Source organism: Poromitra crassiceps (assembly GCF_964638095.1).
Source record: "Poromitra crassiceps genome assembly, chromosome: 2".
NCBI classification, from domain to species: domain Eukaryota; kingdom Metazoa; phylum Chordata; class Actinopteri; order Beryciformes; family Melamphaidae; genus Poromitra; species Poromitra crassiceps.
In genome coordinates, this window is record NC_139624.1 from 118,836,716 (window position 1) to 118,861,294 (window position 24,579).

Sequence of the window (24,579 nt, forward strand, 5' to 3'; positions counted from 1 at the left end):
TCCCTTTAATTAAGGGTTAGGGAAACACCTTAATGGAAGGGTGATGTGCTTCTAAAGCCTTATGAGCAGCATTAAGGTGTCACCCAGGACATTGGGACCACCACAGTTAAAGCCCCATTATGTAACTTCTTTAGCTTAAAATAACAGCTTTTTAATAATTTTGATGGTACAGTGACTTCTAATAGGGAGAATGGCGGTTCTGTCATTTCCACACCGCCCTCCAAAGGCCTGTTCCTGCACTACATATTTTTGATGTCCCTGTTCCGGAGTGGCTTGACAGTGTCCTGCACAGCTCCTTAAAATTAAAAGCTTTCCGCTGACAAGCTAAGAGGATGCTTTTATTGTGAAGTGCATATATGAAGTGAAATGTGTTTTGCTTGCTAGCTTTATTAGCGGTGCGATTAGCTGCTTCTCTTACTGAAACAGGTTGAGACAAGAACATTTGGGGATATTTGGAGCTATTTTCCCCAATCAAATCAGTCATAGCTGCAAACACTGCAGAAAGGTTAGCAAAGTAGAGAGTACAAGCAGAAACAGTAAAATAATGCTGATTTCCGAATGTACAAACAGGGAAGTGTAGCATTTAGGTGGGGGCGCAGTTTCCCCAAATCGAGAAAGGACACAATGGGGCTTTAAACGGACCATTAGGACTTCACACAGTGTCCAATAGAGAAAGGACAGAATAGGGCTTTAAACGGACCATTAGGACTTCACACTGTCACATCCTGTGTGAGGCCAGTAGCATTAAAAGGGACGGATGCCAACCGTTCCTCTGTGTACATATGACCTTGAATCAAAGGAGGAACATAGCCATTTCATAAGAAAAACGACAATCAACTTCATCCCTACCCATGCTCTACAGTGGGTGGAGACGACTTCCACAGTTTGCCTCGCGTAGATAATGTCTTATATGAAGTAATGAAAATGCAATAACTATATTTGTTGGTAAGAAATGTCTCTATATTTGCTATGTATCTGAAAATGGATTGAAATAATGATCACCTATGTGCCATGTTTGTGTTTTTTAAGCAAATGGTTATTCTTTATTGCATGATGACAATTATGAAGTGTTTGTACTCCAGAATGTACTATAGTGTATGTGGTACGCTCTCTATGTGTTTATGTCCTGCCTATACAGCACAATGTGTCCCCAGGCTAACAGTATTACTGTGCTAGGCAGCTTGGTAGCAGGGAACCCTCACCACGGCTCTCTTATCTATTGTTATTGTTGTTGTTGTGGTTATTATTATTATTAATATGGATATATATGGATATTGTTATGTTGTCTGTTTGTGCCCTCTGCAGCCCACACAGATTCAGTTACTTTCCAAGATCCATTCCATGGTTTCTTCCGTGTTTTTGCTGCATTCATGTCATGTGGGAATAACTATCAGTGTTTACACTAGACTTGGGTGACATCCCAGATTTAATATTGTGATATTGCCCCTTGGGGATAATAAAGATGTATCAATCAATCAATCTGCCAAAAGATCGCAATATATGATATTATTGTGGGGAGGTTTTGTATTTTTTTAATTGTGTCTTCCAAATTGCATCAAAGTTTGAGACTATATGTATTATTATTATTCAAGCACAGGCGAAAACAATGACCATTTATAATTTGCTCACTCCTACTATTTCCAGAAAAACTGGCTAATTGTGGAAAAGGGAACCCACTTGTATTGCAATATTTCATGAATATTGATATTTCTTGATATTTGGTATATCACTCCAAGCTTATTTAACACCATGGTTTACTCAAAGTCATTTGAACCCATTAAGACTCAATAGTTGTAGTTTTAAACTTTTCTGTAAACTTTGGCTGCTCCTGACACATAGGCTATCCAAAAACTGTAAACAGTTTTGTAGTCTCACGTGGTCAGAACCAAACCTTCTTACAGTATGTCAGCACGCTTCCAGTGACGGAATTAAGGTCTGAATCACAAGTCAAATATCCGGGTTCCGCCATCAGGAAGCATGCAGCAAAATCTGAGCTGGGCTGTTACGGAAAGTCTGGTCCATGGTTAGTCAAGTCATATGTCTGTCATGCCTCTTTGGGGGGCGTTAACCACTTTTCAAGAGTTGTGTTCCAGGCGTAGATGTATCTCCGGCTGGCTACTGCGAGACTAACAGTTTTGCAGACATAGTTTGTTGAAGTTGATGAAGTGATGTCATTCATGCACAAATGACATCACTGGTCCACAATTTAACTCAAATCATTGCTTGCCAGGGTCTTTAACTCAAATCAACTCTCAATAATGGCCCATTTCCACCGCTGGTATTAGCGCGGCCCCACCCAGCTCGACAAGCTTTTTTGTATCATTCCACCGGTCAAAAACCGGGACAGCCCGGGTTGAGTCGGGATTGAGTCGTGCTGCTTTTGGTGCCTGCTCTGTTGAGGTTCCAGCCCTGTGGACCCGAAACTATACAGTGATGTGAAAACACTGCAGACGACTGATTGGTCAGGCAGAATCGTGTTTACTTTATCTACTGTCAATGCTGCTGAACACCACTTTAGTGGTACAGTACTTACCTTCTCTTCTGTTATTTCCATCAGTCTTTTGTCTTGCTGCCTTCGGCTCTGGTGAAATAAAATCGATATCCTTGCTCAGCCTTAACATGACAGTGGTTTTCAATTGTTTTGAGAGAGAAAAGTCAGGGGCTCGGGAACCCCTTGTAGTTGTGTGTTACTTCTACGGCTCCGCTAGGCCGGAGCGGAGGCGCGGCCTTTCCTGGTGAGTGGCGCGAGCATAGTAACCCCCGTCCTCCGCGCAGTGCATCCATGTATATAACAACAAATGGTAACGCTTTAGAATACAGCCCGCAAATAAGCATGTAGTTATAGTATAACAACGGGGTTTAGGGCTGTAGTTATAGTCTAACTACGGGGTTTAAGGAGTGAATTATAAGATCTGTACTTATAGTCTAACTACGGGGTTTAATGAGTGTAGTTATAGTATAACAACGGGGTTTAAGGAGTGTAGTTATGGTATAACAACAGGGTTTAAGGAGTGTAGTTATGGTATAACAACGGGGTTTAAGGAGTGTAGTTAGAGTATAACAACGGGGTTTAAGGAGTGTAGTTATAGTCTAACTACGGGGTTTAAGGAGTGAAAAAATACTTTAACTAGAGGGTAACAAGATCTGTACTTATAGTCTAACTACGGGGTCGCGGGCTGTATTATGAAGCAGGGGACAAATGTTTGTACTATAGGCTAATTACGGGGTACCACACTGTACTTACAGGGTAACTACGGGTTTAAGGAGTGTAGTTAGAGTATAACAACGGGGTTTAAGGAGTGTAGTTAGAGTATAACAACGGGGTTTAAGGAGTGTAGTTAGAGTATAACAACGGGGTTTAAGGAGTGTAGTTAGAGTATAACAACGGGGTTTAAGGAGTGTAGTTAGAGTATAACAACGGGGTTTAAGGAGTGTAGTTAAACCCCGTTGTTATACCATAACTACACTCCTTAAACCCCGTTGTTATACTATAACTACACTCCTTAAACCCCGTAGTTAGACTATAAGTACAGATCTTATAATTCACTCCTTAAACCCCGTAGTTAGACTATAACTACAGCCCTAAACCCCGTTGTTATACTATAACTACATGCTTATTTGCGGGCTGTCTATTCTAAAGCGTTACCCAACAAATTGATATCCATTCTCCTAGCCGATGGTCTCATTTTGCCCATGTAGGTCATCAGGCACCAGTATTTCAGAACCAGTTTAAAAGTTCTGTGTATGGGTTTAATTGTCATGTTATATGTTATAGCCTACTTCCTGGTATGGTCGCAGTGACTAGTACTGACTGAGCACCAAAGTCACGCCGGCTAAAGTCACATCCTCTCCTGCATTCAACATACAACCAAGGGATTTCATCTGCCATTCATTTTCCATCTACAGTTTGTTAAAATTTCCTTTTGTTCATTTAATGTTATACAAATGGAAGGCGGAGCGAAGATATATGGGGGGAGGGCGGATATGCGGTCGCTATGACGACCAGTTGTGGGCAGAGGCAAGTAAACTTGCGGTGGAATCAGACTGTCTATCAGGTCGAGACGAGTAACCCAGTAAGAGTAGAGCCATACTGTGCTGTTATATGTGGTGGAAAGAGCCATAACTGTCCAACTAAATAGATGTCTGCAAACCTGTTGACAGTTTTTGTATGTTTTTATACGTATGAGATCATGTGCAAAATAAACCAGCATTGTTTTCCCCTTAACTCATTGAGTGCCAGCCACTTTTGGAGAACGGACACTCCCAGTGCCAGAGTTTCAGAGCGTTTTCAGTGATTTCTCGAGGCCCACAGAATATTGTGTGATATTACTATGTAAACACCAAACACGCACAAAGAACGAGGAGACTCTATTGTGTCATCAAAAAAAAGTTTATTGATACCATTTTCCGTTCTTTAGTTATGAGCCGGAGAAGATAGGTTGTTTTCAGCAAAAACAGACGTTTCAAATTAGAAGCTGAAGATATTCAGCCTTTTGTGAAATGAAGCATTTCAAGCACATTCACTGACTCTGAAGCTAATATTTTCTGATGTAGTGACGTGGTGTAGTTGTGTGGTGCCCTGCGTGCCCCACCCCCCTCCCCCCCCCTCAGCTGGAAACTCCTCCCCACACTAACACACAGCCTCACGCACCCAGCGTCTATTTTCGGAGCGCTCCGTTTTTGTGCGCCGGCTCCCAGCGCGACACCGAAAAGCCAAACCGGACTGCTGAGAATGGTTTGGCCCTTCGGCGTCGGGTGCTGCTTTTCTGGCGGCTAATCGTGTGGAGAAACTATGCAGCAGAGACAGAGGGGCTCAGTTGTGGGCGCGGATTGACTGCTGTTCGCAGCTAACGTTAGCTCCAGCCAGAGCAATCTATATGGCTCTGGCTGCAGCATGCATCGGTTTCTCTTTCATCACAGCTTTTTCCTGCCGTTTTCCTGACCTTTCTCTAATCTGGAGAGCACTGTCGCCACCTAATGGGTCCGTAAAATAGGTTATACACCTTCAATAGCTACAATATTTGTACAGGAGATGCATGAGGCTTTGATCCACGTCCCACCGTCAAAAACGCATTTGACGCCGATCGACGTCATTGGCACTCAACGTTACTATTTACTTTGATGCCGATCGACGTCATTGGCACTCAATGAGTTAAGTTCTCCTTTAACACACACCTTTAACACACATGAACACAGTGATGTGACTTCATGTTTACATTAAACCACATTGTCACCCACAACTCAAAACTCCAGCAAATAGCCATGTCCCGCCACGGCATTTTGATACTTTGTCATCAAATATTAGATCTTATCTTATATCTTTAAGAGTATATTCTCGCTTTTCCACATGACATGAATGCAGCGTAACTGAGCACAATGGAACCAATCAGTTGTCTTGAACATGCGAACCGTCTGGGCAGGCTAGAGCAATCACTCCAAGCAGCCGAGTGGTCTTTCTATTTTTAAGATGATTTGTGTCATTACAGCTGTTGTGATATTATGGGATGTGCTGCCTGTGGGTCTGTCAGGATCTGTGAGTGTTACTTTCCATTGCATCATCACTGTGTTTTACTCTGTAAAGGTGCATCATCACCGTGTTTTACTCTGTAAAGGTACCATGACTTGCAAAAAATTGTTTGAACAAACGTCAGCCGAATGCATATTTAATGAAATACATGAATATATAGGCTATATTAAAAAAGCAATACCACAAGTGAGCAGTGTTTTTGCTGTGTTTCGTCATAAACTGCTGTGAGACATTTTCCTAACACTACATACACTACAGACCAAGGCTACACCTCTACATACACTACAGACAAAGGCCACACCTCTGCACTACAGACCAAGGCCACACCTCTACATACACTAGACCAAGGCCACACCTCTACATACACTACTGACCAAGGCCACACCTCTAAATACACTACAGACCAAGGCCACACCTCTACATACACTACAGACCAAGGCCACACCTCTACATACACTACAGACCAATGCCACACCTCTACATACACTACAGACCAATGCCACACCTCTGCATACACTACAGACAAAGGCCACACCTGCAGTCCAAATGCAGCAAAAGTGCAGCCCCACCACTGAAAACCTAAACTTGTTTATCATTGTTGCATTCGTTATTGAAGTCTCAGACATGAGAACAAACATATTCAGCAGAAGCCTACCGTATGATTTATTGTAAAGTTGACAAAAACGTTTTTCTTTCATTTATTAGTCAAACTCTTTCTAAATCTAAGAGTAGACAGATACATTATTAATTGGGGATTTAATCTTTTAGCCAGAGAAGTACATAGGCTGGTTTTTCATCCGTAGTCCCTGGCCAGCTGTGAAGTTGGCAGCCTCAAATCAAGAAACAAGTTGAAAACAATATTCATGCTGTAAGTAGTACAGTAAAGATAGGAACAGAGAGACAAGTCGCTTCTCTCTTGAGCCCAGCAAATTGCTCGAGCCATTTATTTCCATGAACTACATTGCATCTCCTTCCTCAAGTCTCAAGGCAGACTGACTACTAAACCAGAACGTAGTGCATATTGCAGGGGAACGAGCTGCTGCTGTGGCCGCTGAAGTCCTCGCGGTGGAAGCTTTGGTAGAGGCCTGCCTGCACACCTGCATGCAATCTATCTCCCTGTTCAATTGATAATCATGCTCATTTATGTCATGTGGTAATTGTCATTGACCTTTTATGGTTGGATTGGTGCGGAGCCACGTCACATCAATGTGACTAGCATTTTCCACTCACATCAACAAATTTACACATTTATCAGATGCACCATTTACTGCCCTGCTGGTGTGCACATTTAATAATAATCCTGACATTTTCTGACATTTCTGTGTCACACAATCTGTTTTCAGTCCTGCACTATACTTATCCGCTCTCTCACCCGCTGATTTATTTAATCACTGGATGCGTCATACATTGTTTATTTTGTTCTGACATACTTTAAATGTGGCTCTGCTTGGCATTAAGGCTACATTACAGTCCCACTTCCCAAGTTCAAAGTTTGGACTTTAAGGTTGGGGATGCAGAAGAAATCTAGAGGAAAATTAAGAATTAGGATAGCTCAGGTGCATTTTCATATCCCGGCTAATATGCCGAATGAGAGCGGGTTCCAAGGCCAGTCTCGTTGGAGCCATTCTGTGCGCAAAATGATGAGACGATTCTCCTATAGGTCAATTCTGTGATGTGCGTGAGCTGAATAAGGCATGCATAAGGCCCTTCCTAGGCATAATACTCCCAAGTGGTGGTGTAATGTTACATTACTACAGGCATGTCCAAAGTCCGGCCCGGGGCCCATTTCAGCCCGTGGACAGATTTTAAGCGGCCCTCGGCTTGTCTGTTAAAATATACTATATGTGGCCCTCAACAGTCCACACTATTGGTTAATCAAGCAAGTTCACTTTGCTTTTTTCTCCCCGGTCACCTAACGATGACATCACAATCACACAGTTTGTAGACAAGCACCAAGTATGAACTATGCAGGCCAAACATGTTATCAGATGGTGAACAAAATCCTTAGAGTATTGTATTAGATTTTTTTAAATAACCCATACACCCATATGATGCGAGATGCAGCTGGCCCCCCGGTATTTTCACATTATCTAATCTGGCCCCCATTCAAAAAAGTTTGGACACCACTGTGTTACACTATGGGCACCACAGATGAGTAGTAGGCTAGTACTACGTCCTCCAGATCCAGTCCGTGCGGTGAGGATCGAGCGAGAGAGAGGAGCAAACTAACAATAAGTAGCCTGTAACTAGCTAATCTCTCGAGACAGACTTTCGAATTGCATCGAAAATCTGTCGGCAAGCTCAGTGAAAAGCTGTGTAACAGCGCTCGCAGGGTGCAGGCTCGCATGATGCGCTTTATCCGATCAAAATGGAGTGAACGTGACCGGTGTGTAGTCAAATTCAAGGGCGTTGTTTTGGTCTCAAAGTTGGTAGGGTCGAGGACGGTAGGAGGGGGGGCGGATTCATTGGCGCCCCGAAAAAATTTGAGCTTTTTGTTTTACCTTTTTTAGCCATATTTGAATGAATATCTCATTTTAAATCAACATTAGGATTATACTGTTGTGATGTCATTCAGTATCTTCTCCTTTTCTTAATAACTTTCATGTCACCACCTGCTCAGCTCTCCTGTCAGCATAATTGTAACTAACAAACAGCCGGTTTGGAAAGAAAAAATTGCCACTGAATCGCACACATCATACATCCTACGTTCAAATATACATACTTCAGCATGCGCTGGGACGCGTCATCAGTGATGTTGACTGGGGTCGCAAGGTGTTTCGGGTCATTCCAACATCATACACCCTCGCCCAGTAGACCCGGCCGAGGCCGATTAAGACCCCGACCCGCGTCCCGGAAGCAGCTGCTCACGGATCAGCCTTCCTACTCTGTCTGCAACGTTGCCCGCGGAAGGGTTGATCACTCCCAATCCGCTGCAATAGAGCCAGTGCTACGTCGCAGCATTGAAAGACCCTTCGGTGCATGGAGGCTAAGGCATTGTGGGTTGTCTCCCAGCCGCTCTCCTCCTTCGTCTTACCGGGCCCTCTCCCAACAACACAGGCAGCTAGTCTGTACCTGGTTGTCAGGCATCCAATGGAAAAATAGATGCCTCAAGAAGGCCTGTGCGCTGCACGTCATCCGGCTGTGCCGAGCACCTCGCTCTAGCCTGGAGGACCCCAGGCCGCGCCAATGTTTACACAGATTTTCGGGAGACTAATCCGTAGCGTTTGTGGATTTCTCCCTCACGAGAGAGCCAGTCTGGGTTGCTAACCCATCCCGTACCGGGTTGCCGTCTCTCCGACCGTCAACTGTCTCTCTAGTTTGTCACCAATCTATTCCTTGATTGTCACCTAGTCTATTCCTAAGCGTCACTGGCCAGGGAAACCAGGGTTCTACGTTCAAATATACATACTGTACTTCAGCATGCGCTGGGACGCGTCATCAGTGATGTTGACTGGGGTCGCAAGGTGTTTCGGGTCATTCCAACATCATACACTCTCGCCCAGTAGACCCGGCCGAGGCCGATTAAGACCCCGACCCGCGTCCCGGAAGCAGCCGCTACGGATCATTTCTTCCTCCTAAGAGTTTCACGATCTTCAGTCAGATATATCCTTGCAAAATATGGGAAGACAATCTAAATGACCTATATAACTGCACTCCAAAGATAATGCAAATAAGGTTGCTTAAAAGTTGATAGGGACAATTGGACACCCTGAAATGTTGGTTGTGACTTGTCACGATGGTCCCTATGCAAATAATGCGCTTGAGTCAAAACTTACCATTTTCAGCATGTAGCTAGCAACGAGCTAGCCGAAAGGGATTCTCTTCCGCTGCCGGCGGAGCCCCTCGAGTTCCTGTTGCACAGCATTGAAACGAGGCTGCCCCAGACGTTTACAGAAAAGTTTAAAACTACAAAAATATACTTTTTTGTTTTACCCGATGGGTTCCCAGATTGATAGCAGGTGCGTGTAGGCTAAACAACTGAGATTGTTGCTAAAAGGATATGAGTGCTTGACCACTGAGCAGCAGTGTAGCCTACGTTTAAATGTACAGCGTTGTAATTGCCTGTCATGGGTGCGCATGCGAGATGCCCATGCAGGCGGTTGCATCTGGCTGCCATACCACAGTAATTTAAATTAGACCAGAATAATATTATGTTTTATAATAAACATTGATAATCACAGTCAGACAATTATTCTACCCTTTATCTAGAGCAAGGCATTATAATAAAAGACCACTTCTCTGTTATAATTAAATAGATCCCTATGCATGTTAGCTATGGCCACTAGGGGGTGCAGTGCACCCCCTGAACCAACGCAAACTTCGCCCATGAGTGAACAATATGAATCATCCCTCTTTCTATTCCTGTCTTTCGTCTCCATATTGGAGAAATGGCTCTCACAGATGCATGTGCTTTGGTGCTTGGGGACCGCTTTTCCTTATAAAGCTTGTTAATGGCCTTTTATTAGAAGTCAGTCACATTTGATACAGTTTGATTGATTATATTTATTGTCCGGTCAACCGATGCCGGGGTCCGAAGCAATGGTCCGAAGGCCTGGGCCATCCAACACACACAACACAACACAGACACACACAGCCCTTCTCAATAAAAGCACAAAACACACACAGCCCTTCACAATAAAAGCCCAACACAGGGGTCCAAGAGGGGTTCCAGAGGTCCTTGAGGGGTTCTAAAGGTCTTGGAGGGGTTCCAGAGGTCCTTGAAGGGGCCCCAGTGGTCCTTGAAGGGGTTCCAGAGGTCCCTGAGGTAAGATGTACCGCTATATAAAATACTCTACTTTGAATAATAATTTGTGTCTGTTTTTCTGCACACACACAAAAAGTTAAATTCCTTAAAATGACATCTACTCTATAAATATGCAAATATATTTCATCTCAAAGTTTTCCTGCTGGACACAAGATGTCTCCTACTTCTCCGTAAAGTCCATTCTCAGTGGGTGTACACTTGAGGCTTCAGGTTTCCATCACACTTGTGTTGTTGAATATTGGAGAGGGATTGGCTTCCAAACTGTTTGTGATGTCACAAATCATGCTCATATTTTTTTTTTCTTCCAATGAGCTCAGTGAAATAGATTAAAAAAAAATGTGAATGTCGACGTACCTCCATTTGGAGAAAAAAAACATGAATTCATCTGAATGATTGTAACCTTTGCCACAGTGGGTCTATGCAATTCAGTCCCCAGCAGGTCACTGAGATCTGCTGACCAGGGTCTTTTGGTTGTGCCCTGCACCAGACTCGTAACCAAAGGTGACCGAGCCTTTGAGTCTGTAGCTCCTAGGTTGTGGAATGCTCTTCCACCGGTCTTGAGGGCCGCGGCCTCAGTTGAGATCTTTAAAAAGCAATTGAAAACATTTCTGTTTAGACAGGCATTTGTTGCCTAGACTGGCCTGATGTTTCGTTTCTCTGTAACCCTGCTATCCTGTATGCTATTTCTCCATCTCACTGTTTTACTTTGTATGCATTGTCCTATTTTTGTGTTTATTTTGTGTGTTTCTTAACCTGTGAAGCACTTTGTGAGTCCTCTGTGATAAGTGCTATATAAATAAAATGTACTTACTTACTTACTTACTAAAAGCAAGGTTGTCAAGGTCATCACTCATCACTCAAGGTCAGTCTAATCCAGTCATGATAATTGATAACATTGAGCATCATGAGGCTCATTCAGATTAATTTTACAATTTTACAAATGGAGGTATGTCGACATTCCCATTTTTTTTTATCTATTTCTGCTACATCCAAAACTATAACATAACTATATTTTTGGTTTGAAATGTTGTACCTTATCAAAAGCCTCATTCAGCTAATTAAATGTTCATTCAACAAAATATCAAGCTAATTAAACTAAACAAATCAATGCAATCAAAACTAAATTCAACTAATTATGATATCTGTTTGAAAACTTGCTGGGGGAGCTAAATAGAGCATTACAGAAGTCGTAACAAGAGGCAATAGAAGCATTGTGACCTCGACTGATAAAAATGGCTAAATTTTGGAAATTATTCTGTTTTACAGAATAAATGTCTAGCCAGAGCTGCTGATCTCAACCCTGGGTTTGACCTTGGCTTTTAGTCTGGTACAGGATATGTAGGCAGACATGTACTGTGTGCGTCACGCCTATCTGTCTGCCATGAAATAAATACCATTAGTAGTTTTGTAGGGGTCAGTGGCAATCTGGCTGTGCTGTAGGAGCTTATGGGGAACTCAGGATTTGTAGGGGAGACTGGGGCATGTTGTCACACTTCCTACTCATAGGTGTGTTTCTCAGCAATTCTGTTCAAAACCATCCGCAACAACATAAGCAACCCCTCTGCCAGTCAGTTATAATAACAACCTATTCAAGTAATTTCAATTTGAGTTCAGTTGAGTTTGTTTTGAATTTAGTACACCGACATGGCCAGACCAATTTGCAAATGAGTCTGGAATGTCTCAGTTCCATTTCTATTTCCAGGTGTTACCAAAGGGCGCAGTCCAAAATGCCTCAACCAATCAGAGCAATGAAACGTGTGTGACGCAGCACAGAGACTGAAACACATGTAAACAGACTAACGTTTAATCAGCTGGTTTGCCAACCACCATGAGATCAGCTGGTTAAGCGTTAAATTTACCAGACTTCTTTCTGTGGATTGGTACGACTGGACGTGCGTTCATCAATGGTCTGCTAGCAGCGGTCTGCTATACAGAAATAACAGACGTAGAATGCTTGACCAATCAGATGATTATTAAACAAAGCCGTGTAATAAAGGAGCTGTGATGGACCAATCAGATGATTATTAAACAGTGCGGCGTAATAAAGGAGCTGTGATTGGCTGGGCAGTTTTCAGGCCGGGCGGAAATGTGTCTGGACAGGAGAGGGGCCTGACGCATCTGCCAGAGCAAATAAAACATGAGCAGGCAGATTGGCCAGGTTCCCAGGCTAGTGGTATAGTCATTTATTTCTATGAATTCTCATAGCATTCAGTACAATTCTCTGCCCAAAATAAGTGTACCATGTACGAAAAGGAAAACCATTTCACCTATATTTTTCTTTTATTCTATGTAGTTAAAAGTAGACCATTTTAAAAGTAAAAAAAAAACGTTTTAATCAGTCTTTTTTATTTCAATTCATGATTATTATTATTTTATCACATAGTCTAAGATAATATAACCACCAGACGCTTCTCCATCCTGACTGTAAAATCCCTGTCAGGGAAACACTGAATCCTTTAAAATGTAAAATCATTCCAGTTGAAAGATATTGAATATCAGCACAAAGTATGAACTACCGGCAGGTCCATCTACAACATCAATATCTGCCTTCACAAGCCCATCGTGTCTACCTCCTCAGTCACACAGTATGATGATTTCTTGTCCCAAAGACCACCATTACACCAACTAGTCATAAAAAAAACAATTTCAGATGTTCCAAGAGAAAATCCATATAGACGGCCTCTGAGTCCTCTGGCTGTGCAGAAACAAGATGGAGAAAGTATAGAGCACTCGCGGGAGAGAGAGTCTATAGTCTTGGCAGGATCTAAACAGTCCTTGATGTGAGATCGGTAGAAGAGCTTTTCTCTGGGGTTTGTTGTACTCTGTCTCCTGCATAAAGCACGCTGCACTGCCTTGAAATCTCAGCACGTCTCGACTATTGCAACTCCCTGTACACTTCTCTTTCCCAAAAGTCTCTCCATTGCCTCCAACGCATACAAAATGTTGCAGCTCGGCTCTTAACAGGTTCCAACAACACTACAACAACTTTTTCATCTGACATAAATATTTAAAGTAAAGTAAATTGTAAAATTCACAGTATTCTAGTATCAAACTGATTTAATATGAAGATATGGTTATAAATAATAAATTAATGTTTTTCTGAAAGTCTAATTGGTTTTAGTTTGAGTCGACTACAAAAACAATCAAAGATGTAGGCCTAGCTGTCCAAGATTTACCAACTGTGACCTTACCTGACACCAGAAGTTAATCGACTTTGAGTGAATCGACAGCATTTCAACAGTGGTGGAAGAAGTACTGTAGCCTATATACAGTATACACCCCATCGCTGTATGTGAGTTTCTCTTAGGGTTTACATTTCATTTCATTTTATTTTGTCCAATATTCAAATATTCCAGAATTGCATGTTGTGTTAAAAATAAATTATTTGTATCTAACTTTTTAGCCTGATTTGATGGTTTTCTTGTCAAAAGTTATGGCACCTCAAAGGTTTCTGGGAAATATCCAAACAACGCTGGTGTTTGGACAGGAGAAGGGAGGGGCCGGTGGATGGGGAGAAGGGAGAAACAGGAGCAGCAGATCCATTCACAGCGCTAGCTGGCTTTAAATGAAACTACACATGCGCGAGCAGGAAATGCACAGAGCTCTTAAAAAACTGAAGAAGGACTACCGAATAACGTCCTCCCACTTTGGTTCCGCTTAAACTGGTGTGAACATGGGCTGGTTCGCCAGAAAGCACCAAGGTTCTGAGACTCCAGAACAGAGCCAGAGCCAGAACCAGAACCGTGTCTGTCTGAAAGCGATAAATGAGTATGGATGGGATCTCTGCTCGGCTACAGCCCCACTTTGTGATTTATTTTAGATGGATTAGTTTGTTTCTTCATAGAAATCTTGCTTAGAGCAGCTTTAAAGGTAGACTATGCAACACTCTCCCACCATCACTATCAACACAAGTGTCCCCCAAGGTAGTGTCATATCCCCAGTTTTATTCATTCTATTCACTGATCTATGCAGAAGTCATTTTCCAAATTGTCACATCATAAGATTTGCAGATGAAAGAGCAATTAGGGCTCATAACTAACCAAGACAGTGAAAACAATTACATGGACGAAATAAAACTATTCACCGCCTGGAGCAAAAACAACCATCTCATACTCAATACCAAAAAACAAAACAAAAGAAATGATAATTGACTTCAGGAGCAGGAGGAGCTCACCAGAACCAGAACAAATTGATAATTCATACCTTGGAACCACAATCGACTCAAAGCTCACCTGGAACACAAATACACAGACAATATACAGCAAAGGACAACAGAGCTTATGTCTTCTAAAAAAACTACGCAAATACAATATCAGTTCCATTTTGCACCTTTTCTACCAAACCTTCATGGAAAAGTATTCTCACCTTTGGAATTTTTGCCTGGTTCAGTTCCCTAACAATCATCAATAAAAACAGGATAACAATAACCATCAACATCTCAAGCAAAATCTGCAGAATCAAATACAGGGACATTACATCACTCTTCAAATCACATGCAATACAGGAAGCAAATCGGATCATAGCACACATTACTCACCCACTCAACAGCCAGTATGAACCACGCCCTTCAGGATGTAGGTTTCGGACCCCAGTCCACAGGACAACAAGGACAAACAAAACATTCATCCCACATCTATTAGACTAAGGGCCCTATTCTCCCACAAGCCTTCGGCGCTAAAACGGGCCTTAAACGCAAAAAAACGTGCCTTGCGCCTGTTTTGGGACGATATCAATATGGCTTTACGCTGCCAAATGCGCTTTAGGCCGAATGGGCGTGGCGCAGTCCCAGAATGGCCCAGAGTGGGCGTGTCGGCCTTAAATCTCGGCGTACTGCTATCTTCCCACCTGGCGTAAATTTAGCGCTTTGCGCTTTTGAAAACCAGGCCTATTCAGAGTGTGCCAGTTGCGCGGAGCGCTCCCCTCTGGCTCTCTCCCTCCCCTCTGGCTCTCTCCTCTGTCACCCTTCTCTGTGTCACTCTCTCCCTCTCTCCTCAGTCTGACAGGCACAATACGACTGTCTCTCTCTGACTCCCTCGCTCAGACAGACACAACACACGTCCTATAGGAAATAGCAGTTGTAAGTTCACTGCCTGTGAATGTCCCAGCATGCAATTGGGTACTCCATTTCGCTACTAAATAGCAACCAAATGAGGCGAAATAGATATAAAAGGTCGATCTAAAATAATGTGTAATGGTAACACAGCCTGCAATTGTAGAACATTTCAATATGGGACCAAATAAAACATCGAAATTAAAACACCACCCTAAGTGAAACATATATGTCCTCCTGGGCCTATATATATCCCTTGTCGATTTAACGTCATTTAGATAAGTGACAGCGGAACGCGCTGTGATGTCCGCTCCAATAACTTGGTCCTACTTCACATTTAGTTTTACAATAAAAACACATTTATGCAATGACTTTACATAATGTAGGGTATATTTATGTGCATCATCCTTCCTGCAGCAGGCGAGAGAAAATGATATCTTTCTGGACAAACTTTCACCAATCTAATAGGCTATATTTTTCTAGCTGATGCATTTGGAACATTCTTTTCACTTTGATCTTGCTATAGTGTAGCGTATTTACATGCTTGCAGTATTTAAACTGCAGTTAGATTGGTTTGAAAAGCATAATAATATGGAATAATAGCCTATATGGAGACAGACAGACTGGATGAAGGGAGGGGGGGGGGGCAGAGCGCTTGGCTTCTGTCTGGTTTTGCTGGACCAGTGGAATTGGAGCTTAAAAGGCAAGCATGCGATTCGTTTATTGCACTTATCCAATGAGCATGACGGTGCATAATTTTACGCTTAAAAGGCGTGGTTGTAATGCTTTAGACTGCGTGTAGCGCCAAGACCAAGATATCAAGTGCGCTGGTCCACGCCCACTGCGCCAGGCGCTCGGCGTAGAAACTAGGCCGATGCAACGATAGGGGCCAACATGTGCGTGCATGCGCGCTAATAGGGGCCTAAGACTCTGATACCCCCCCAACTACAGTACCACCCTCCTTCTCCCGAACATGCATGCTTTGACCTGCTCATCTTTTTCTGTCTTGTGATGTGATAGTGATGTCACCGATGCTCGTTGTCTTGTTGTTGTCTTGTTGATTTTTTTTTGTGCCACATACGATGATTTTCCTAACGGACAAATAAATACTTAAAAATTCATTCATTCATTCATTCATTCATTCATTCATTTAATTAAAAATATGATCACTCATACAAAAGTGACACCAGCTGGCGTTTTGACCCTCAATTAGGCCGAGGGCATTTTTCTGATTTTTACAGATTCTGAAATGGCAGACTGTAAGCTTTCAAATGATGTGTCACACATTGTAATCTGAAAAAAATTGAAGGAGATATGCTTATTTGAATGTTCACACTCTGGGAAGCAGGAACTGAGAAATCTGCTCCCAAAGTTTGAGAAGTTTTTCACACCTGGGACAGCCAGCCAAGGGGGAGTGAACAATGGCTCCTCATTTACATTGACCACTCCCAACAGCTGATAACTGTCACTCTGACACACTGGGACACAGGCCACAAGTAAGACAATGATAGAATGTAATAGCCTACTGTTTAGGTGATGGGTTTCATAATCTTTCTGTAATAAAACATCTGAAAGCAAAAATCTTATCAAATGGTGTGGTCTAATTTTGAGGTATCCATGCTTTTATCACTTCTCATCTGGATTATTGTAATTATTATTACATGTGTGCTTATTATGTTCTTTTTGGGCTCCTTGTGCAGAGAAAATTCCCTGAGGGGCAATAAAGGTTTCATTTATATAATAATAATAATAGGATATAATATGAATAAAGATTTGATAAGAGACAGGAGCTGCTGAACAAAAATAAAACACACACACACACACACACACACACACTAGCAGGCCTCGCTAGCACGCTAAAGTTTTGTTCTCAACAAGAGATGTGTGTGTTTCCCGTGTTTCCCCTCATTGATTGTTACAGTTGATCTGAAAATAGGCGAATAATCTATGGTTTATGTCCCGCCAAAGAACTTATTGATAAGAAGCGCTGGAGAGGGTCAATCGCACACAAGAAACCCGCCATTTTGGAGACACCCATGACGATGACACCACGCAAAAGGGGACTCACTTCTTTCTTTGCTTCTTTGTGTACTCTTCGACTACTCCACATGTCAAAACGTGCTAAAACATTTATATTATACAGCCACCAGCACTCATAAATGCTCAATTTAACCCTTAAGGGTTCATACACATTTTGACCAATGGATTTCCATGACTTTTCCATAAGTTCTTAACCTGTATTTTATGCACACCTGGGGTAACTAACGCTAACGTTACATGCAAGCTAAAGTAGCTAGCAGCTAGCTACGTTAGCTTCACGTTACCTTGCATGTAACGTTAGCGGTTGCTTTTGGAGACACAAACCCTGGACGTTTCATTTTGAGTAATGCATGAGGTTCTCTATGGTTTACGCAAGCTCTGGGAGTATGAAGTGCTTTAAATGCGGGGATTTTGGTCACAACAAGCTTGTGGACCGCTGCCTGCTGAACTACTAGCTAGGTAGGCCACAACCAGCTAGCCACCACACAACAGCTAACGTTAACGCCAAACAAATCCGCAACTCCTCCCCACGTTTGGTTTAGCGTAGTCTCGGCTCCCAGACGTTTGGTGAGCTGCGCCACCAAACGTCTGGGAATTTCACTGTCAGAAACTGTCTGTCCGAGCCCGGCGAGAACGGCCGGCAGCAGACACGCCTACATTTATTATTAGAATTTTATTTGGTAGCGGCAATGCCATTTATCATAGTCCTAACACAGAGCATGAAGCTGATATGCTCCAAACAAAATTTATAGCTGTTGTTTATTTTACAATAATGTTTCCTACCCGGAAGTGGTCTGCTTGCTACTGTGAGTCATCAGCAGGCTCTGTAACGTTAGCCTCGGGAGTCGGGCTTATCGCTGGGGGAAAGACCTCTAGCCACCAGGGCCGGATGAAACACGTCCTATTAACAGGTTATGTTTGTTTCTAAGTGATTAATATGTTTCTCCGCAAACGCGGCGATGTTTTGCGAGACACTGGTTCTGCATGAGCGTCACTGCCCCCAGAAAGCAGGCCCGCCCACAACACTCATGATTGGTTCTCCGATGCAAGGCTTCCAACAGTGCCACCTAACGTTATGCAAAGATTTAAATAGTAATATTCTCAGTCTTAGAGGAGTGAAACGGATTAAGACTGAGGGCTGAGTCTAGGTTTAGCGTAACGCCAGCTCAGACTTTCCCCTAATCTCAGAAACCTTGCGGGACATGTATTGCAAATTGCAATAGTGGTTGTTTTGTTATAATTTGAAACAGTCAGCCACACTGTCTGGAGGCGACCATGTTTCGCCCCTCTGCTTGGGTTGTCACTTGTAAACAGAGCTTTGCACCCCGCCCCCATGTAACACGCTGAATTCTATTGATGTGGCTCATTGGCCGAAACTCGGAACAATAGCAGACATTATAGCCAGTGAAACATGCATGCAATGAAAAACCCCCCTCAGCTAGGACTCAAGCCTGAAATCTTGATTTTTTAAATCGCTAAATATACCTATTTACTGATTCCAAAACGTCTTCATTTTATATGGAATGGATAGTTCAAATAATATATTTTGTACTATTGTAAAAAAAGCAAAACCACATTAAAAAAAAAAAAAACTTTGATCCTCTGCTGTAGAGAACGGCCACGGCCGAATTACGGTACCTCCCGACCGCAGGCGTCACAAAAGTGTTCCCTCTACAGGACCATGTCAAAGTCCAAGTAAGATGTCAAGTCAAGTCCTTTAAGTCAGAGGTTCTCAAATGTTTTTCAGCCAAGGACCCCTTACAAGATAGAAAATATACTGGGGACCTCCTCATTCTGATTTGTGATTTTGGGCTAAGCTTAATTGTTTCCACGGTCGTGCTTGACTTTTAAATTGATAGGTTTGTTAGATTAGAATATAATCCATGAACCATTTTAGATTTAAAGCATAAAATATTTTCATTGAACTATGAAGCTTTTGCACACACAAAAAAGTTTTTATTTTTATTTTCCTGAAAACTTTTCGCTGACCCCCTTGCAAAGTGCCCCCCATTTGAGAACCAATGCTTTAAGTGTCTGTAGGATCATGTCAATGGTGCGGGCCCCAATCGTTGCAGAGCCAGATTGCCCAGGGGGCATCGGAGGATGGAGTGGCAAAGTCCTGATTGTTGGGGGCTTTCAGGTCTCATTGAAGAGGTGGATAGCAGTTGGGGAAAAGCTGGTTCTGGTACTGCAAGACATCAGTCTTCTGCCATGGGGAGGATGCTAAAGAGTTTATGTCCTGGATGGGTGGGGTTGGCCATAATTTTCTGAGACCGCTTTAGCATCCTGGAAGGGTGTGGGTCCTGGATGCCACCTGGTCGCCCTCCCTAGGGAGGTGTTCCAGGAACGTCCAGCTGGGACGAGGCCATGGGGCAAGTTACTTTGCAGATTCAGATTATTAATAAAAAATATAATCAACTAATAAATAGTGGGTGTCCGGATAATGTAGCGGTAGATTCCCTGCCTACCAACATGAGGGTCGCAGGTTCGCACCCCCGTGTTTCCTCCGGCTTGGTCGGGCGCCCATACAGGCACGATTGGCTGTGTCTGCGGGTGGGAAGCCGGATTCGGGGTATGTGTCCTGGTCACTGCACTAGTGCCTCCTCAGGTCGGTATGGTCGCGCATGGTCGGGGCGGAAGGGAACTGGTGGCAATAGCGTGATCCTCCCACCTGCTACGTCCTGCCGGTGAAGCCCCCTCTGTCAGGTGAAAAGAAGAAGCTGGCAACTGTGCAAGTGTCAGAGGAAGCATTGTGCTAGTCTACGGCTCTCCCCAGATCGGCAGAGGCCAAGTACCATTGGGGAGAAATTGAGGGAAATTCAGAAAAAAAAAAAAATAGTGATGTATTATTATATAACAACCCGTTCTCACTCCGAGCGCGCAGCATATTGACGCTTTGTCACGCCCCTTGTGCGTTGCTTGTTTACTAACACGGTACCCTTGAGCGACCCATGAAACGACTTGGGCTTTCCAACTAAACTCCAATGTAAACCCATAGAAGTAATCTTTGACGCTCAAGGCAACTGCTCCACCGTCCCAACACGCTGCCCTTGTGCAACGGATATAACGACTTAGGGTTTGGCTAATGTAAACCCATAGAAGTAATCTTTGACGCTCAAGGCAACTGCTCCACCGTCCCAACACGCTGCCCTTGTGCGACGGATATAACGACTTAGGGTTTGGCTAATGTAAACCCATAGAAGTAATCTTTGACGCTCAAGGCAACTGCTCCACCGTCCCAACACGCTGCCCTTGTGCGACAGATGTAACGACTTAGGGTTTGGCTAATGTAAACCCATAGAAGTAATCTTTGACGCTCAAGGCAACTGCTCCACCGTCCCAACACGCTGCCCTTGTGCGACAGATGTAACGACTTAGGGTTTGGCTAATGTAAACCCATAGAAGTAATCTTTGACGCTCAAGGCAACTGCTCCACCGTCCCAACACACTGCCCTTGTGCGACAGATATAACGACTTAGGGTGTGGCTAATGTAAACCCATAGAAGTAATCTTTGACGCTCAAGGCAACTGCTCCACCGTCCCAACACGCTGCCCTTGCGCGACCAATATAACGACCTGGGCTTTCACTAATTATTATTTTTTTCATTAGGGCTTTCATTTATATAATATGGGTTATAATATAAATGACCATTGGCCTCCCCAATCCCGAACCAGACCACAGGAAGGAGGGGGGGGGGGGAGGGGCGAAGCACAAGCGGAGGGAGGAAAACAGCGCAAAGGAGAACCGACGTTCAAAATCATCATACAAGCATTATTTTATTTTTAATATGTAGGCCTATGTTTGATATTCAATATGTACACGTGCATGCAGACACACGTATGCTGTCCCAGTCACTGCTCCACCCCCTCTGCCGGATCTGGGGAGGCGGAGGGAGGAAAACAGTGCAAAGGAGAACCGATGTTCAAAATCATCATAAAAGTATTATTTTATTTTTAATATGTAGGCCTATGTTTGATATTCAATATGTACACGTGCATGCACACACACACATGCTGTCCCAGTCACTGCTCCACCCCCTCTGCCGGATCTGGGGAGGGCCGTAGGTGGACCTGCACATGCTTCCTCCAATACATGTGCAGTCACTAGCTGCTTATTTTCACCCGAGAGTGAGTTTCACCGGTGGGACGTAGCGTGTGGGAGGATCACGCTACCTCCCCAGTTCCCCTCCACCCAGACAGGCGCCCCCAACGACCAGAGGAGGTACTAGTGCAGCGACCAGGATGTACAGTATCTTGGTTTGTTTGTGTATAAAAACAAACTGTGTGTAAAATGTAAAAAGTACAATTATGGATGGAGATGAGTACCGTACTGATAGCTATGTGTAAAATATCTATAATAAGCGATGGGGATGTAATTAAGATAATATATAACTGTTAAAAGTGGTATAGTGGTGGTGACTTGCTATTATAATAATATTAATAAACATAGGTCAATAAATAATCATAGTAGAAATATAATAATAATAATAATAATAATAATAATAATAATAATAATAAAGGTAATAATAATAATAATAATAATAATCGTCATAATCATAATAATCATAATAATGTGAATACAGAGTGGTAGCATAAGGTCCTGTGCTTGTAGGAAAGTAGCAGCTGTAAAGGGCTTAAAGTAGGCTACACAGGGGGAAGAGGAGATACTTACCTGAGTACAGGAACACTGGCCTGATATGAAGGGGAAGAGGAGATACTTACCTGAGTACAGGAACACTGGCCTGATATCAAGGGAAGAGGAGATACTTACCTGAGTACAGGAACACTGGCCTGATATGAAGGGGAAGAGGAGATACTTACCTGAGTACAGGAACACTGGCCTGATATCAAGGGGAAGAGGAGATACTTACCTGAGTACACTGGCCTGATATCAAGGGGAAGAGGTGATACTTACCTGAGTACAGGAACACTGGCCTGATATCAAGGGGAAGATACTTACCTGAGTACAGGAACACTGGCCTGATATCAAGGGGAAGAGGAGATACTTACCTGAGTACAGGAACACTGGCCTGATATCAAGGGGAAGATACTTACAGGGGGCAGCTTTGTGTTTATATGTGTCGTGTGTGTGGAGTTTGGGAACTCACGATCTCTAGCTCAAGTTTGGTTGCTAGGTGAGCAAAACACTTCAAGGGGAGAGGTGACCATGCCCATTTAGGAGACCGGAAGAGTACAATTTCTTACTATGGGTGGAGCCTGGAATGATGAATCTATAGTATAATCCATCATCTATGGCACTACTCTCACAGATTTTGTTACAGTACTAGTCAAATGTTTGGATACACTTTCTCATTTAAGTGAATGGAACGTGTGTTCAAACTTTTGAATGGTACCGTATATTGCCAAGGGACTTTTATTCTGAAGGGCCTCATATTTCCACCAGTATGTACTATTTACTATGTTATCCATTTACTTCATTACCTGTAGCCCACCTCCCATCCTCCTTAATAAATGGTCTTCTTCCAGAGTGGTAAAGGCAGAGACGATGGGTTATAGAAATGCTGCAACTTGTGTGCAAGTGGCTGTTGATTTGCTTCACTCACCAGCCAAACACAAACAAACACTGGTAATATATTGAGTGGCTGGTAAAATTTTAACATTCACTAGCCATTTGGCTGGTAGACAAAAAGGTTAATTTTGGAGCCTGTGTTGAGATACACGTAAATGTATTTCTTGTTTCAATCATGAGAGACCAGTGGGTCAAATTTAACGAGCGAGCTTTATTCACAAATGGCATGGCAAATAATTATATGGCATGGCAGCATGGCAACTGATTCTTTGGCGTAATGACTCCATGGTAAGATGCATCTCTTCTTGTGGTGAGAGAGGAGGGCATCTCCTCAGACTATGATAGAGAATCCCCCCCATAGGGAATTCTTCAGAAGTCAAGACATTGGTGGTGGACTGGGGAGGTGGGTGGGGCGAAACACAGCTTCAGAGGGTGGGATACGATCAGCCCAGGTACAGTGACCATTGAGGTGAAGGATCAGGGAAAGAGGATGATGACGCGCTGACCATGGCTATATGTAGTGCCACGTCATAGGCACAGCAGTGACGTCATTACCAACGTCATATTGACATATTGACAGGGGCTGATTGGCTATTGAGGATGGGGTGATGAGTTAAGCTTAATTTATAGGCTACTTAGCAAGCGAACCTGATGAAGCAACAGCGAAACGCGTTGTTCGCCATATCTATGCAACTTAAATAAAAGAAGTTTATTCTAACAACCTGGTGTGCGCTGGATTTCCTCACTACTGCTATTTCTGCTGTTCCTGCTCCAGCTGCACCCGGGACTAGCAGCACAGCTGTGCACAGGGCACTACTTTCTTCTTAATTTATACTTATTAGAAAGTGTCGCTCAGCACATGGTCACAGACGAAAAAGAAAGTGTCGCTCATGGTGTTGCATTTATACTTCAGTAAACGTTCGCCTCGGTTCAACGGTCACGTGACACCTGAACGCTATAGTGCAGACAGCCAAGAGAAGAGAGGGAATGGAATGCACAGTGAAACCATCTCAGAGGCAAGATGTAACGTACTTGGCTGCAGCCGCATATAAACTACCCACAACCACACAACTCACCTTCTCTCTCTCTGGGAAATTGGTCACAATGTTCTTTGTGATTTTCACAAAGTCATACATCAAGGACAGGCTGATAAAAATAGCGGGGACACGTTCATTCATTTCAATCGAGCGAAAACAAAAACAAGGAAGTCAAGCGCGTGCCGTCTATATAGCCAATCAGACTTGTGCGATACTATGACGTAGTCAGCGACACTAGACATTTCACCAGGTAGCAGACACTGCTCGCTGACACTTGAAAGTGTCCACTCAAGTCCTCATTTCTGTCGGCGACTGTTTCAAAAGTATCGGCAGATAAAGCATAAATTGGGCTTCAGGAGACACACGTCATAACGGACATCACACTTGGATTACACTTGACTTATGCTGAGCACTGATGCCTATTGTGATATGAGGTAACATGACTGGTTCTCATCTTGAAACTAGGTCGAGACCAACATTATTGTGCTGTTGGCTTTGAGTGTTCAGGTGTCTGTGCTGTAAATCCTGTTGAGATACAGGTACATTTATTTCTTGTTATTGTGCTGTTGGCTTTGAGTGTTCAGGTGGCTGTGCTGTAAATCCTGTTGAGATGCAGGTGAATGTCTTAGT